The 13,177-nt window shown below is 43.1% G+C and overlaps 1 long non-coding RNA gene across 1 annotated transcript in view; it reads left to right on the top strand.

Annotated features, from left to right (window-relative positions):
* The window catches only part of LOC131273927 (uncharacterized), a 38,601-nt gene that overhangs the window by 349 nt on the left and 25,075 nt on the right, over positions 1–13,177 (top strand). The window lies entirely within an intron of this gene.

Below are 13,177 nucleotides of genomic sequence, written 5' to 3'. Positions count from 1 at the left end.
GATTGGATGTTTTATTAGAAATGATGCACTGTCATTGCAGCGTCGCATAAGGTATCTGGTTCATAAGACGATTATTTATTGAGCACCTAAAACCTGCCAGGCAGTTGTCAAAGCTTTGTAAACGGGGGTGATGATCAAAACAGCCAAAAACAAAAAAGTGATTCAATAACAAAAATACAACCCAATTAGAAAGTGTGCAAAAGACTTAGAATAGATCTTTTTCCAAAGAATATGTGCAAATGACTAAAGAGCACAAGGAAAGATGCTCAATATCGTTAGCCACAAGGGAAAGCAAAGTAAAATCACAGTGAGATACTATTTCACACTCATTAGAATAGCTACTATTAAAAAACAAAAATAAGTGTTGGAGAGGATTTGGAGAAATAGGAATACTTGTTCATTGTTATTGGGAATGTAAAATGGGGATGTATCTGCTGCGGAGGGAAATTTGTTGGTTCCTCAGAAAGTTAAGTATAGCATTATTGTACGACCTCCCAATCACATACCTAGATAGATACCCGGAAGAATTGAAAGCAGGGACTTGAACAGATATTTGCACACTGATGTTAATAATGGTATGATTCACAATTGCTAAAAGATAGAACCAACCCAAGTGTCCATCAACAGATGAATGGGTAAACAAAAGGTGGTAGATTTCTACAAAGGAATATTATTCAGTTGTAAAAGAGAATGAAGTTCTGATACATGTGACAACATGGATAAACCTTGAAGACAGGTTGAGGAAAAGGACAAAAGGACACAAAAGAACAAATATTTTATGATCTCACCAATATGAAATTATTAGAATAAGAAAACTCATAGAACCAGAAACTAGAATACAGGTTAGCAGGAGCCAGGGTCGAGGTAGGGAATATGGAATTAATGCTTAGTTTGTGCAGAAATTCTGTTTGGGGTGATGGCAAGGTTTTGATAATGCACAATTTTGTGAGTGTAGTTAACAGATCTGAATTATATATTTGTATGTGGTTAAAAGGGGGACATTTTGGCTGTGTATCTGTTACTAGGAAAAAAAAAATACACCTATACAACTCAAACAGTGAACCCTAATGTAAACTATGACTATAATTAAAGTACACTTAAAATAATATTCCTTCATCAGTTGTCATAAAGGTACCACACTAATGCAAAATGCTCCTGATAGAAAGGGTAATATAGGAACTCTCTTTTGCATGATTTTTCTGTAAACCCACAATGTCTCTAAAAAAAAAAAAGTAAGAAAGGTGAAAGTCATCTCACCTGATTGAGCCTCAGGTGACATATGCAAAAGTGCTTAGCCCTCAGCTAGCACCCAGTAGGGCCTGAGAACAAATTTGCTCTCTGACTTGAAAAATGCAGGTGTTGCACTCTAGAGCCTCTGCCAACCCAGCACACTTTAGTCTGAATTAATAGAGCAATATTCCACCCTGGTAAGGAGAGAAATGTCTTGGACACCTCAGCTAACTTGCCACTCCCTGGCAATGAAGCAGGCATCGATAATAGAAAACCAGAGAACCACACACCTGTAGGATGGGTGCAGGGCTCCCAACCTTGGCTACCCAGAAGTCTTCTCAAACTGCAGATATCCTGGGGCTCCATCCCCAGACAAATTAAATGCCTGGAGATGGGCCTGGAATTGATATTTTTTAAAGGTCCCCAGGTGGTGCTAATGAGCACAACCGTTACTGTAGAGTAAATAATAATTTATAAGGATCTGAAAGATTTACCTAATTCCTTCCCACAGAATTGCAGGCCTTCTAAAGCATTTATTAATTTATGTGGCAGCAGAGCTTTGGTGGTTGAATTTTCCCTGGTCTTACCACAGGAATCCAGACTAGACTGGTTTGGAGTGGGGTTGGCCCTGTGCCTTGCTCTGGGACCTTCACAGCCTGGCAGCGGGCACTGTCATGTCCTGCCCCCTTCCCAGCTGTGGCCGTTCCCCAAGACTCTGCCCTGTGTGCCCTTGACCCTTTACCACAAGCCCCCTTCCAGAACCCAGTAGGAGCCAGATGCCCACACCCTACTCTCCACTCCTCTCAGCAGGAAAGCCGCCACCCACTCCTGGCGCAGACCTATTCTAGACCCCAGGCCCTCTCACCCCCTCCCCCCACCCAGAGACCTCTTTCCAACCGTCCAACACTCTCGCCTCTGTGGAAAATGATTAGGGCTTGTAAGGGTAAGGCCACATTGGGAAAATAGGAATAGAACTACATTAGGAAATAGGAATTGCAAATGCCTTCAGATAAATAAGTAACTTAGAGCTGCTCGTAAAAAAAAGTGTAAACAATTTAGGGTGGCCTCCAAGGAGAGTGCCAATAATTAACTTAGGGCTGCCCACAAGAAAAATGCCAATAAAATAACATGGGACTGCTCACAAAAAAAGGGGCTTTTAAAAGAAATAAATACGCTATCTTCTGCTAACCGTAGTGTTCTGCTTCTGTGCCTGCTTGCTTGCTAAACCCCCCTTTCCTAAAGGACTAAAAACACCTCTTCCCTGAGACTCGAGGCTGTTCTCTCCTCTGCGTAGGATGAGGCGTGGCTAATAAAGCTCTCAATTGGAACTTTATTCAAAGTCTGAGTCTGGTCAATATCACTGGTCTATAACAGGCTCAGGAGGAAAAATTAGAGGCATCAGAATTGGAAAAGAAAAGGCAAAACTATTTCTGTATATGAATGATATGGTATAATAGCATGTCTGGAAAACTCAGGAAAATCAAATCTTTAAGTCTTCTAGCAACATGAGAAACCAGTATAGGAGTAGGATATAAAATTAACATAACAAAATAGCTTCCATCTATGTATATTTACAGTAACAAACTAGAAGACATAATTAACCCCAATTAAATAATGACAGAAAAGAAAAAGTACTTAGGAATAAACTTAAGTGCATAGAAACCTACATGAAGAAAACTTTGGGGCATTCCTGAAGATACAAAGTAGACTTGAATAAATGGAAAGGCATCCCTTATTTTTGAATAGGATGACTCAAAGCACAGAGATGTCAACTTCCTGCAAGTTTATATGTAAAATTTAACACAATCTTAATTTTTAAAAAACCAAACAGTTATTTCCTGAGGCTAAACCTTCTGTCTTTTTTTCGAATTCTTATTCTCTACTCTACTTTAATTCCAAAGTTTTATGGGAAAATAAAAAGCAAGAAAAGCAAAGGGTGGGGTCAGATATTAAACTATGTGGTATTAATGTATGACTAGATCAAGCAGCAGAGCAGTTTGGGACAAGCCCAGATACAGAGCCAAATACCTAGAAACGTCAGGGTAGACTTAAGACGTGATCTCCATGCACTGGGGAAGAGGGGTGACCTTTGTTATAAACAGTGTTGGGATGATTGTAGAGCCACTTGAGAAGACATAAAACTGGATACATACTTCACAGTGTATATCAGAATAAAAATTGAAAACTAAAAATGCTAGTAGAAAACAGGAGAGCATTTCTTTATAGTCTAAAATGAAGAAAGCCTTTAATGACTAGTACTCAAAACCCAGAAGAAATAAACTGAAAAAAAACCTTGAAAATTTTTCACGGGAGTAATCTACAAAACATGGTGCCTTTGGGCAAAGGAAAAAGTGAAATGAGAACCCATCTGTGTGATTATTCATATTGGCTTAATTTTGCAAAAGGACTCATTGGAGGAGAAATCAGAAATTAATGGGAATGATTACCTCTCAGGGGGAAGGTGAGTGAGTTGGTGGGGACAGGGGTGGCAGTGAGAACCCTCTGAGGATCTTTCATTCAGGGACAGATATAGACTGTGGGGAGTGAAGCACATACGATCTTAGAGGCCCTCTGTAAGGAAAAACATAAAAAATCATGAGTATAAAATTAGATATGAAAATGAATCTTTAGAATGAAGGAAATTACAAATTACCCATTTTTAAAAGCTGACAAATACCACAAGCATTGCAAAATCTGGAAAAATAGCATCCAGTTTTCATCAGCCAACAGGGCTATTTCATACCATAGACTGATTTCTGGCCCCACACGTGTCAAATCCATTTCTTCTAGAGGTGTATAGATGCCTCGTTTCAGGGACAGCTCCACGGATATCTTTCTTGTCGTGTTAGGTTCTCTGGCCCTGTGACTTCCTGGCACGCTGGGCCGGTGGTCGGTAGTATTCCTGGAAATCATTCCTACTCTCAGCCAGCCAGCAATAACGATACATGGAAATAACTGCAAACCACTTAACCGTCTCTCCCTAAATATACCCCCAATTCAATTCCCTTTAGCCGATTCCAAACCTGAGCATGGGTGCTCCAATGCCAGCTGGAACAGTGAAGCGGGGGAGGGCAGTGGGACTGAGAGGAGGTGGAGGGGAGAGAGACAATGATCGCAACTAATTATAGATAAAATATCCACCTTTTTCAGCTTTTACATAAAAAATATATGTTTCTTATGAACATGTTGCTAAGGCCCCTCCCAGGTGGGAGGCTAGACAAGCAAGGGGCACTGAATAATCGTGGTCACTTAGAATTTTCAGTTTGTATTTCTAGAAAGAGGTCATTCTGAATGGGATAGGTTTTTGTCATGTGTTAACTCTTGTGCATTGATAAAAAGGAAAGTATAAGGGAAAGAAATTGACTAAGGTATTTCTAAAGAAAAGAGACATTATTGTTGTCACCTGGCTGACAGAGACCATAAGACCTTCCTAATTCCAGAAATGTCAAAATATGGAAAAGGAAAAACTCGTGGGCACTCACCACCTTGCTTAACAGGGAAGCAGATTTGGTTCAACAAATAGAGCGTTCGCCTACCACATGGGAGGTCCGGGATTCAAACCCAGGGCCTCCTGACCTGTGTGGTGAGCTGGCCCATGTGCAGTGCTGATGTGCACAAGGAGTGCTGTGCCACGCAGGAGTGTTCCCCGTGTAGGGGAGCCCCATGCACAAGGAGTGCACCCTGCAAGGAGAGCTGCTCTGTGCAAAGAAAGTGCAGCCTGCCCAGGTGTGGTGCCGCACACATGGAGAGCCGACACAGCAAGATGACGCAACAAAAAGAGATACAGATTCCCGTTGCCGCTGACAAGAATGCAAGCGGACGCAGAAGCACACACAGCAAATGGACACAGAGAGCGGACAACGAGGTGGAGGGAGAGAAATAAATAAAAAATAAATCTTAAAAAATAAGAACAGTCGCCAGCACTGCTGAGTTCCTTAAGTGCCCACCTGCCTTCCATTCTGCAAGTTGTGTTCATTGTTTCCCTTTCTGGATGTTGCAAATATATACAAAATGTTGCTTGGTCTTGAAGTTTTCTGGGATTGGAACGATATCATAGGTATTCTTCTGTTACTTGCTCAACATTATAAGATGTTCTCTAAGAGTCATCAACACTAACGTGTATAAAGCCGGCCATGTGGGGGAATGGTGGCCCGACCCTGGTGGGGGGTAGGGGAGCAAGGACAAAGAGGTATGTGGCAGTGAGGATAAATGTGGCTGCATGGTGAGCTAGAGCGGGAGGTGGTGGCCGAGGCTGAGGTCCCAGAGGAGACAAGCAGGTGCAGTTGCTCCTCTCCCCAGCACTGCAGTCTGAAGTACCCCCACGAGGGACCAGCCGCTCCTGACCCACCACCACCTAATCTCTTCCCCATCGCTGCTCTTGCGTGTCCGTGCCTAGCTCACCAGTGACTTCCTCTTTGCGAAGTCCAGTGGACATTTTCCATCTGTTTATTGTTCCCCAAAGTCTCTAATGAACCCAGATCTGTCTCCTGAGCCCCAGACCCACGCACCCAGCTCTCCTCTAGACAGCACTGCTGGGCCATTGCACAAGCCCCTCCAGGTCAGCATGGCCAAGGATGGACTCCCCTCCCCCCAAAACCTCCTGTTTTTATTCTACATGCTGGTTAAATAGCATCAGTGGCTCCAAGTGAGCAAACCACAACCTGGAAATCCTTCCACCCCTACCCCCACCTCCCAATCTAGTAGGTCCTGAATCTAGTCAATGCTACCTCCTGAAATGATGCTAAATTCCACCTCCCCAGCCAGGGCCCTAGTTCAGGCCTGCTTTGTCCTCCTCAACTCCTGCAGTGACCTAACTGGTCTGCCTGCTTGCAGACTTGCCTCCTTCCAGGTTTCCAGGGAGATATCTGGAAAATGGAAGTCTGATCATGGCTTCATTGCTTCTTGTCACTTTCGTCATAAAGTGCAGCAGGCTGCTTCCCGGGGAAGCCGTTTTTGCGTGTGCAGCACCCCAACCTGGTCAATTCCCACTCGTGCCTCTTGTCTCAGTTCAAGTGTGGGCTCCTTCGTGAGCTCCCTGCCTCGCCCCTTCCTCCCCGCTCCAGTCAAGGCTTCTGCAGAACCCACCTGCAAGTCACCACGCCCATTATTTGATGACTGTCTTTCTTCCCCACCAAAGGGCAAGCTTCTCGAGAGCAAGATCAGTATCCGGCACAAAGCCTGGCACAAGTATCTCTGGATATTTGTAGAATGGAAGTTCACGCATGTGTGTGAGAAAGAGGGGGTCTCTCTAGCCTAACGCAGCCACTCTCGCTCCTCCCCCTGCCCTCTAACCATTCTGAGCTCCTCCAGGCTCCCCAAAATACAGAGCGCTCACATACCATCTTGCCTTTGTGGTTATCCCACCTCACCCCTGTCTCTCACCTCCCTTTCCCTCCCTCCCATAGGAGGCACTGGAATTGCGTCACCGGCCACCAAAAGGTCTTTTTATTTTATTTTATTTTAATATTCAGAGAAGAAAAACTCAGGGCATTAAAGTCACAAAAATCTAAGAGTGACAGTGGCCTCCTCCTTGCCTCCCTGGGCATGCAGGACAGCTTAGGCAGAGGGAGGCAGTGGGAGCACAGCGGAGCCCTCTGGTTAGTGGTGGGCCACAGCAGTCTGCACAGGCACGGCTCGAGGATGGCTCATCAGGGTTTCCTCTGCAGGGCCTGCAGTGAGGTGGATTCTTGCTGGTATCGTGACAAGTTTGCTGACTGCAGAAATGGGAGACGGGAGAGTGCCTGCCCGTCCCATCAGTGCCTGCTTATTGCCCCTCTCCCTTCCAGGGTAGGTGTCTTTCAGTAAGTGATGAATGAATTTAATAAAACACAGAGGGAGACAAATTCAGGAGCTATATACAGTATAAAGCTTTCTCAATAGCCGAGTACAAGAAGAATCTCCCCGTGTAGCCCAAAACCCACAGAAATGTGACTCCTGCTTAGACGTGCTCCACAGAGGACTTCCCTGTGATACTGAGCGACATGGGCTGTTGCCTTTCCTCCATGTGCGTTTTTCTAGGCAAAACGTCTGGTTCAATGACACTTGCAAAAAATGCTGGAAAAGCTGAAGCAGGTAAAGTTAGTGTTAAGGTTTGATGGCCGTGAGTCTTTCATAAATATAGAATTGATATTATTAGCCCGTCATTCCTCCTCCTAGGGAAGGCAGGCAAGTGGGCTCACCCAATAAGCTGATCTAAAAGGCTCATTTCTTTCTAATACAACATGCACTCACATAAAGATTCATCAGAGGGAAAATGGTTAAAAGAGCAATTTTAATGAGCTGTCATGAAAAACTTGGGACTCCATGGCTGCTGCCAAATGACCTGAAATTCCTTGTCCAACAACGATTTATGTTTGATTTTTAGGAAATCATCTTCCCAAGATTTCCTAGTGTTTTGCAGCTTACCCGTGATTTCTCAGTTAGCAGCTGCACTGAACCCACTTCCTCCCCACTATCTCTTATTCTCTGCTTACTTGCCTAAAAGAAAAATTTAAAAACAAGAAAAGGAAAATGTGCCAGTTGTGTTATTACAGGAGTTGATTGTATGGCTGCAGCCTCTGTTAATTTTGGTGCTAGTGATGTGGGCTATGGGTGGAAGGCTCTTTGTCTCTTCCGAGATAACCTAAGCTGAAGGCTGTGGGTGTGGAACGGTAAGAGGCTGCAGTCCTGCCCCTAGGGACAATGACAACAGGCTCCAGTCCCAGGTAACAGCTTAACAATGCAAGGGCTATAAACTTTAAGTATTTAGGGGAAATGCAAAAAGTAAATATGCTAAAAGCTTATCTAGAATGTCTGGAGTTCATGCTAAAAGCTTACCTAAGATGTGGAAGATATATATGCTAATTGAAGCCTATTGAGAACTGAAACAAAGGGACCATTTGGCCTTTCCTCTCTGTATAAAAGACGTTTGAAAATCTTGTTCAGGGCTCGGGATTCAAACAGAAAGCTCCCGAGTCCCGCCGGCCGTCAATAAACCATTTTTCCTTCTCAAAATCATTCCTGAGTCCTGGCCTCTCTATACTCAAATAATTGAACTTCTCTCAAATTCTACAACACTAGCAGGAAGATGACTGCGAGGTAGAGGTGCAGCTACTCCTTGTTGAGATGATGTCTAAAGGGAAAAACACTTGGGGAAGTTTTTGGAGCCTTGAGGACTTTGAACCCAGTGAGGTGAATACTGTGAAAGAAATACTGGGAAAGTTTTGGTGACCAGAGATAATGGGGAGACTTGCTTGCCCAGAAAGCTAGCTGGCTACTGGATTGCAGTAACAATCTTCTAGGAAAAGAAGTATAGCTTTTGGTTTTAAGACTAGCTTAATAGTTAACGCTTGTCTAGGTTTCGTAAGGAGTGGTTAACCAACACTTGTGTCTATAAATATTACTTTGACAATGTTAATCCGAGAGATTGATTCTGTAGGTCTGGTGTTGAACCCAGCAGTCTGCTAGTTTCAGTTTCCCAGCTGCAAAAACAAATAACATTCATGGGTTGACTTTAACAATGGGAATTTATTGGCTCATGGTTTTGAGACTGGAAGTCCAAAATCTAAGGCATCAGCAAAGAGGTGTTTTCTCTCCCAAGACTGTGGCATTCTGAGGCTGGCTGCCAGCAGTCCTTGGGCTCGGCTTTTCTGTCACATGGCAATGCCCATGGCAGAGTCTTCTCCGTTCTCTTCTGGGTTCCCCTGACTTCCAGCTCTGGCTTTTCTCTGTGGCTTCCCTCTCCATGTCTGGTTTCCTTGTGAGGACGTCAGCCATATTGGATGAAGGCCCACCCTCTTTCAGGTTGGGCACACCTTAACTAAAAGCACCCTCAAAGGCCCCATTTACAAATGGGCTCCCTCCGTAGGACTGGGAGTTGGGACCTGAACAAGCCTTTTGTGGGGACAGGGTTCAATCCCCGACACTGGCTTTTTGATTAGTATTTCAGATAATTCTGATACTGGTGGTCCTTAGAGCACACTTTGTAAAACACTACTTCAGTTTCTAGTCTCACAGGAATTTTATATGGCTTTTAAATTCATGGCCATGAAGACTTATATCATAATCATTTTCTGTATGATTATAAATGTCAAAAGGAAAAAAATCAGGTGTAAATTGAAAATACGGTATTATTCCATCTGAGTTTCTCCATAGAAGTGAACTCAGGACCTATTCCAGAACCTTAGCTGATATATTAGATTTATGGTCATCGACCTGTTCACTCTCTGACCTCACTCGCTTGCTTCAGATCTCCACTAGGGACTGCAGGAGGCCTGGGGACTGCAAAACACTCCTGTCCCAGCTGGCTTCCTGCAGGGTTCCAATCCTGGGAAGCTGGTGGGGGAAGTGGAGAAGGGGAGAGAGACTCCACCTGCTTCTGGGTTCTGTGGATGTCCCTACAGCAGCAGCCTACGCAGACCCCAGCGTCTTTCCTCAACCCAGCATTGCCTCTTCGTGGTTTGGGGACCAGCCCACATGACCCCTCTTTGGCTGTTCTGCTTTCCTTGTGGCCGTGCACCCAGCAGGAAGCCAACTGACAGGGTCTGCTAACACCATCCCCTTTCTGTTCCCATAGCCCGAGGGGTGGTGGGTGTTTCCTGAAGCTACCAATCTCTGAGTTATCTCACCTCTCCTTTGGGGTTCTTTCAGTTCCTCCAATAGTTTTACAATTAGTTTACTATATCAAGTCCCATATGGTTGCAATTCTTAATCTAAATTCTTCTTCTTGTTCTTGACTGGGCCCTAATTTAGTGAGATCATGGCCAATTCTTGTCTCCATTTTTTACATTTTCTTTAGTATACCTGGATCATGGTTTTAAAAAAATAACAGTTTTATTGAGATGTAATTCACCTACCATACAATTCACACATTTAGAGCATAAATGCCAATTTTCTTTTAGTGTATTTACTTTGTCACAGTCTTAGAACATTTTCATCACACCAGAAAAAAAACTCATACCCATTACCAATTGTAGCAGTTTGATACGGTTTATGAATTCCAAAAGTAGATATTGGATTATGTTTATAAACTGGTCTTTTCCTCTGGGCATGATTAAATTATGATTAGGGCTTTGATTGGGCCACATCAGTAGGACGTCAAGTGGGTGGAGACTCACAGAGAAAATGATGTGGCAGAAGAGTTAGTTGGAAGTAAGCCCACAGAGGAGCACAGCAGCTGAGCCTGGACAGAATCAAGCCCCAGGGAGAGAGACAGAGCTGGTCGCCTCATAGTATACAGCTGACCTTGTGGAGAAAACAGAGGAGCTGAACCTGGAAGAAAATGAGCCCCAGGAAGTGAGGAACCCAGGAAGCCTGGCAGATATCAGCAACCACCTTGCTCCAACATGTGGCAAAAGACTTTGGTGAGAGAAGTAACTTAAGCTTTATGGCCTAGTAACTATAAGTTTCTACCCCAAATAAATACCCTTTATAAAAACCAACTGATTTCTGGTATTTTGCACCAGCACTCCTTTGGCTAAATAACACAGCAATTATTCCACATTTCCTCTCAAACCCCCTTCACTCAGCCCTGGACAACTGTGAATCTGCTTTCTGTCACTATGGATTTGCCCATTCTGGACATTTCATATAAAAGGAATAAAACAATATGTGTCCTTTGTGACTGGCTTCTTTCACTTAGCATAATGTTTTCAAGGTTCATTTTTATTGTAGCATAAATCAGTATTTCATTTCTTCTTATTGTTAAATACCATTCCATTGCGTGGATATATACTACATTTTGTTTATTCTTCATCAGTTAATGGACTTTTGGGTTGTTTGCCCATTTTGGATACTATGAATAGCCATAATGAACATTTATGTACAACTTTGGTGTGTGTATGTATATATGAAAACATGTTTTCACCTCTCTTGGGTATATGCCCAGGAGTGGAATTGCTGGGTCATGTGGTAATTCTGTGTTTAACTCTTTGAAATACTTCCAGTTTTCCAAAGTACCTCTTCCATTTTACATTCCCATCAGCAATGTATGAGGAGCCCAGTTTCTCCACATCCATGTCAACAATAGTTATTGTCTGTGTTTTTTAATTATGGCCATCTTGCTGGATGTGAAGTGGCATTAATTATAGTTTTGATTTGTGTTTCCATTATGATTAACGATATTGAGGTTTCTTACATGTGCTAATTGGTCATATGAATATCTTCTTTGGATAAATAGCTACTGAAGTTCTTTGCCTATTTTTAAAAAAAGATTTGTTTATTTCTCCCCCAGCCCTCATTTTTTGCACTCACTGTCTGCTCGTCTTCTTTTAGAAGGCACAGGAACCAAACCTGGGAACTCCCATGTGGGAGGGAGGTTCCCAATCACTTGAGCCACTCCGCTTCCTGTGGATGGTGTGTCTCTCGTTGTGTCTCCTCATTGCAACATCTCTTTGCATCAGCTTGCCATCTTACTTGTTTTCTTTAAGAGGCACTGGGAACCGAACCCAGGACCTCCCATGTGGGAGGTGGGTGCCCAACTTCTTGAACCACATCTGCCCCATTTTTAAAAAATATTTATTCAGCACTCAACATGTGCTAGGTGTATTTTTTGTGTGAAATAAAGAGGCCTAAGATTCAACTCAAAAAAGAGGATTTGTTATGGAAAAATGATAAACCAGAAATCATCAAAATTAAGAGTTTCTGTACTTGGAAGGCACTTTTAAGAGAATGAAAGGACAGACCATAGGTTGGAAGAAAATATTTGCAAATTACATATGTGATAACTTGTAACCAGAATACATAAAGAACTCTCAAAACTCATTAAGAAACCAAACAAAATAATAAAAAAAGAAGATAAATGTTTACAGATAAGCACATGAAAAATGCTTCACATTATTTCTCATTAGGGAAATGCAAATTAAAATAATGAGCTAGTACACACGTGTTAGAATGGCTAAAATTCAAAAGGTTGGTGAGAATATGAAACAATTAGATCTTTAAACTTTAGAATACAGTTTGACAGTTTCTTAGAAAGTTAAACATACATCTATCTACCATATGATCCAAATATTCCACACATAAATATTCACTCAGAGAAAAAACTTGTATGCAGATGTTTATAGCAATTTCATTCAAAATGGCCCCAAACTAGAAACAACCCAAATGTCCATCAAAAGGTAAGCTGATAGGTGTTAAAAACTGTTTTTTGATCTTGGATAAAAGGGGGAAATGGAAAGGACAAATGAGTTTATATGGCTATGAGTCTCCAAAAAAGAGTCGAGAGATCATCAGAGGGGTCACGCTTACGCATGCCACAGCAGGGTCCCAGAGACAGCCAAAGTAGATACAACCTGAGGTACTGGTTCTTCTGAGGGCTACAGAGACCCACAGGTTCTATGGTCATGGCAGATGGCTCTGGAGTTCAGTGCCATGTCAGTTAGCCCTACTTTGAAATTTGTGTTCTTGAGTGTGATGGAGTTCAACTCAGATGTGACCTTTCTACACATGCCTTTTCTGTTACTTATACCTGACCTGTGGTTGGCTGTGGGGTTAGTGTATACTCAGGAGACCTGAATCTCTGGACTGTCCTTGTGACAGCCAAGCCCTGAGCCTTAGCAGACTTGCAACTCCTACCCTCTGGTTTATTGGACTTACCCTGGCCAGCTAACAGGGAGGTGAAGAAGGTCAACTACCACATCAGGGAGCCAAGAGTGCCTACAACTGCAAGCAGGAGAATTGCATCCATCATCCATGTGGAATCTAAGCCCCTCTTGATGTAGAGGTGGAGTGGACATCACCATCTCAGGGTCCACATGATGAAGGAATAGAGTGCAGATTAGAGTAGACTTACTGATACTCTACTATGGAACTATTGTGATTAGTAGTGGAAGAAATTGTAGCATTGATGTGGAGAAAGTGGTCATGGTAGCTGCTGAGGGTCGGGAGAGGGAAGAAGAGATATGATGTGGGGGCATTTTCAGGACTTGGAGTTGTCCTGGGTGGTACTGCAGGGACAGATGCTGGACCT

This window comes from Dasypus novemcinctus, chromosome 17, assembly GCF_030445035.2.
Source record: "Dasypus novemcinctus isolate mDasNov1 chromosome 17, mDasNov1.1.hap2, whole genome shotgun sequence".
Taxonomy (NCBI): Eukaryota; Metazoa; Chordata; class Mammalia; order Cingulata; family Dasypodidae; genus Dasypus; species Dasypus novemcinctus.
Note: the sequence above shows the minus strand (reverse complement) of the source record. Positions and strands in the feature narration are given on the sequence as shown.